Here is a 4,983-nt window from a genome sequence, read left to right as displayed (position 1 = left end):
AGAGAAAAGAATGCTTTTCTCCAGAAAGGGTAGCTTTGCCTTGAATGGAGCAGGAAACCCAGAGCTAGAAGAAAAAAGAAGTAATGAAAGCTAACAGAGACAGTGTTTTCTCTGTCAACACTATTCTGAGATCTCCCGTGCATGTCAAAGTTACTCTCCCAACAACCTGCAAAGTCGGTACTATTTCTATCCCTGAAATACAGCTGTGAAAACTGATGCACAGTCGTGGGTCTTGCCTAAGCACACACGGAGTGAACATTTCAGTTCTGGAAGTCTGGCCCCAGAAGCTGCACTTTTAACCCCTCTTCTAAGCAGGCAAGGAAATCAAAACAAGAATTTTTCTTTGCCTAAGCTCCCACAGGATCCTTTTTTTAAAGATTTTATTATTTATTTATTTATTTATTTATTTATTTGAGAGACCGACAGAAAGCACACACGCACACAGGCAGGGGGAACAACAGGCAGAGGGGAGAGGAAGAAACAGGCTCCCCACTGAGCAGGGCACCCCATGTGGGGCTAGATCCCCAGACCCTGGGATCTTGACCTAGCTGAAGGCAGTCACTTAACCAACTGAGCCACCCAGGTGCCTCCAAAGGATTGTAAGTGACCAAGTTAAGATTTAATGCTATAGATGCACTGGCATTTCCATCAATCCACACTGGCCCTTCATGCTCAGGCTCAGGAGAAGGGAGACTCCCAGGAAGCAGAGTGGTGGACTCCCTAACACCCGTTTTTCTCATGTTTTTTAATAAACACACTCATTCCTCTAATTTCAAACAACTCTCTCCGGCACGCCCTTGCCAACTCAAACCCTGTGGAAGCTACTCTAAGAGTATGCCTGGGTTTTGATAGTGCTACAATTTGATTAGCCGATAATTATCGAGCCTCTGATTTGAGTTTGAAGTTCCTTTGCCAAAGAAAAATTGTTACGTTTGGAAGAATGGGGTTCTATCTGTCTGTCTTTCAGTGGAGGGGTGATGGTGCAGTAAAACGGCTGCATTCCGCACACCAGCTATCTTTACTGACCTTGTGGAAAAGGTATCTTCATTAAAAACAGGAACTTTGGCAGCTACTTGATCGGACAAAAAACCAAGTTTGTCTATGAGCTGAGGCATGAAGATAAACATAGGGGAGGCAGTTTTGTATAGTAAATAGTAATGCCACTTCCACATGGGGATCAAATCTCAGTTCTAATATCCACAAGTTATGTAACCCCTCTAAAGGCTATTTCCTCCTCTATTAAATGGTGCTAAGAACACCACCTCCATAAGTGTTGCTAGAATTAGGCAAGATAATCAATATAAGGCCGTTGGAACAGTATCTGGCACACTGGGGGCCTCACCCCCTGCTTCCTTTTCCTTTGGTCCTCCAACGATACTGAACTTCTCTTACTTTTCTTACTTCTCTTGGTTCCATGTTCTCTAAGCACTGTCTGGAAGGCTCTTCCCATTGGTGTCTTCTTGAAAACCCTACTTTACTCTTCGAGTTTAATTCACATGTTTCTGGACTCACCCAGACAGTCTTCAACATCTCTCCCGTCCTTCCACTGCTTCTAGGAGCCCACCATTGTGATGCTATTTACCAATAATGATTGGCCAGCATGTCCTTCTCTTCATACCACTCCTTGAGTGTGCCCAGCACAGAGCCTGTGGGCATTCAATAAACAAGTTACTGAATAGAAAAACAGACAAATACTGTTTTTTACCATAAAGTCCAGGTTTATGTTCAATAAATAAGAAAATCTTCTGGAGGTATTAACAATCTAATATAATCAATTAGAAAGGATCCAACTAATAAAATATAAAGTGCAGTCCTATTTCAGTTTTAATTAAACTCCAAAGCTTTAGAAATGACAATTCAAATATAATTAGACCCAGAAGATATTTTAGATCATTTTGTGACAGAAGGAGATTTGTAAGGTCAGTGGAAGGAGGCTGATACCAGGACCCAACTTGTATAAGAGAAATTCCACAGGATTCAAATTCATATCCCAATCAGCAAATTACCATTTTTTAGACATTTTTATCATTTTTTTTGCCACATCATAAATATTCTGAATAATAAAGCACTAAGAGGTTGGGTATATAAAGGCATACCATTAACTAGGTATTGTTTTCACTCTAAACTAAGGGTCTATGGAAACAGTTATATCCCTTTTGTTGTTTCAAGGGGATATGCAGTTCTGGGGCAGTATCTTTATAATGGAACTAGAGCTGAGAGCTAGGTCTGGAAACCAGATTCTCTGGCCTACACTGCTTTAGCAGGTAAGATACCAGCAGACTGATAAGGGCAGAATATTTTCACATTTGCTAAATGAGAACCAGGGGAATATGCACTAAAGAAAATTTAGTACAGACACACTACAGAATGCCAGCCCTCATGTGTAGCCTGCTGACCAGCCATTGTAAGGCTGGTCAGTAATATCAGGGTAAAGGCTGGGTATCCCATAGGCCTCTGGGAAAAATGCCCCACAGAGTGAGGGAAAAGCAAAGCTTACTCTCAGACAGGTCCCATAAGAATTTCTCACCTGTGGCCAGATCACTCAGGATGTCTCAGGGTTGGAGAAGAGCTGTAATATGAAAAGCTTATATAGATCACAGTTGCAATTGTAGACTCCATCTGCAATGTCATAGTCAGAAGTGTGTGTGTGTGTGTTTACATGTGATAAGAACACCATTATATATTCCTCAAGATGCAGGGCAATCTGATACTCTTAACAACATCAATACTGGGAAGGCAGAGTGTGCCCAGACTAACACTCACAGAATCCAGTCTATAGCGCTTTTTCTGGCTGAGCCAAGGGGTAGCTGTGTATGTTGTGTATAGGCTGCAGAATCTTTGCTTTTGCAAGACTGAAATCATGGCAGGTCCACAAATGAATGCCCAATTCCATTTTTCTGGTATTAAAAAAAATATTTCAACACTTACACTCCCACAGGGAGAATGAATTGTGAACTGGCCACATGCAGAGGCATTGCTTTGATAGTTTTATACTTCTAGTTAACGTCTAAAAAATCTCCAGCTGCGAAAGCCACATATGAACTCTAAACAGTCTGTACCTCATCTGTTAAGTTCTCATGCCTGGACAAGCTAATATCAACTCACCATGTGATACTCAATTGGTACAATAAATGATGAGCCTGGAAAGAAAAGAACCCAGTATACATTTCTCAGCACCTCCCCACTAGGTTCTCTAGGTTTTCATGGATCAGTGGTTATCCCTAATCTGATATCTCCCTCCATGTGGTGGGCGCTCAGTGCAAGAAATGCTTCTACTGTCTATCTTCAGCCTCCTTGATTCCTCCCCAGAAAGGAGGGTCTACTCTTATTGGTGACTTCGGGAGGGAAACCAGGTAAAGAGAGCTCAGACTTTTCCTCTATCTTTATTCTAGGGAGTCAGAAAGCAAGGATTTTATTCTGATTCTTGGTTACAAGTTCTTCAGAAGGGGAGTTCCATATGGGAGACTGGTGGCTTCTGACAGGTGGGTACGTCTGCCCGATTCTGGAGTACTGTTTTAGAAACCTTATTCCATTGCACCTAAACCACATTCACCAACCTACATTTGGTTCAGAACTGGGTTGGGGAAAAGGGGTATACTTACGTGCTCCCAGGATCTCAATAGGTTTGTAGACTCCTTTGATATTACACATGGTGTTACCACCTTGTCTTTGCCACAGCAGGACAGATGGCAGTATCTAATGAGTAGACTCTGGTCCTTTGGGGGGATGCCCAGTCATTAATGTATTTCCAAGATAAAAGCCTTCACCTACAGTGTTTGCCAGTCTCTGCGGTGGGAATATCCACACCATGGCTGTTATCAAGCTATACTTGGGACATCGTTGAAGAGAGTTGGGAGGAGATGTTCACAATCTACTCTCTCCAGTCAGTGAAGAGCCAACTCCACAACCCACTTCACCCCTTTAGAGACAGAGAACACATACAGGAGGAGATGCCTCTGACACATGACTGGATGCACACCTTTGAGGTGAAATTCTTGTTTGGTGACGGTTTGCTGCCCTAAGAACTCCTCTGCTCAACTGCAGAGGAAGGCCAAGCTTTTGTGTCAAATTCAGTGGCAAGTCTACTGTCAGCTCAATACATAATTTAAGGAAACAAGATGAGAACAAGGCCACTGCAGGTGGCCACACCAGGACCCAGTCCAGCATGGATTAGAAGGAATTTCTTTCTTCTTCTTTTTTAAATTCTATTTTATTTTTTGTTGTTCCAAGATTGTTTATACACCACACCCAGTGCTCCATGCAATACATGCTCTCCATAATACCCACCACCAGGACCTGACCCTCTACCCTCTCCCCTCCAAAACCCTCAGTTTGTTTCTCAGAGTCCACAGTCTCTCATGGTTCATCTCCCCCTCCGTTTTCCCCCAATTCACTTTTCCTTTCCTTCTCCTAATATCCTCCATGTTATTCCTTATGGTAATTGGTAATTGACTTTCTCTGCTTGACTTATTTCACTCAACATAATCTCCCCCAATCCTATCCACGTTGATACAAAAGTTGGGTATTCATCCTATCTGATGGAGGCATAATACTCCATTGTATATATGGACCATATTTTCTTTATCCATTCATCTCTTGAAGGGCATCTTGGCTCTTTCCATAGTTTGGCGATTGTGGCCATTGCTGCTATGAACATTGGAGTACATGTAGTGCTTCTTTTCACTACATCTGTATCTTTGGGGTAAATACCCAGCAGTGCAATTGCAGGGTCATAGGGTAGCTCTATTTTTAATTTCTTAAGGAATTTCCACACTGTTTTTCAAAGTGGCTGCACCAACTTGCTTTCCCACCAACAGCGTTAAAAAGGTTCTCCTTTCTCCACATCCTCTCCAACACATGTTGTTTACTGTCTTGTTGATTTTCACCATTCTAACTGGGGTAAGGTGATATCTCAATGTGGTTTTGATTTGAATTTCCCTGATGGCTAATGATGATGAACATTTTTTCATGTGTCTGGTAGCC

The 4,983-nt window shown here is 42.3% G+C and overlaps 1 pseudogene across 1 annotated transcript; it reads left to right on the top strand.

Annotated features, from left to right (window-relative positions):
• The first annotated feature begins 2,860 nt into the window (after positions 1 to 2,860).
• Positions 2,861 to 3,048, top strand: LOC309859632 (ATP synthase membrane subunit K, mitochondrial pseudogene; annotated as a pseudogene). Its single transcript has one exon. The product of its transcript is annotated as an ATP synthase membrane subunit K, mitochondrial pseudogene (transcript).
• The last annotated feature ends 1,935 nt before the right edge of the window (positions 3,049 to 4,983 follow it).

The sequence above is a fragment of the Mustela nivalis genome, assembly GCF_964662115.1.
Source record: "Mustela nivalis genome assembly, chromosome: 1".
Taxonomy (NCBI): domain Eukaryota; kingdom Metazoa; phylum Chordata; class Mammalia; order Carnivora; family Mustelidae; genus Mustela; species Mustela nivalis.
The sequence above is the reverse complement of the archived record's forward strand: the minus strand, read 5'-3'. Positions and strand labels throughout refer to the sequence as shown.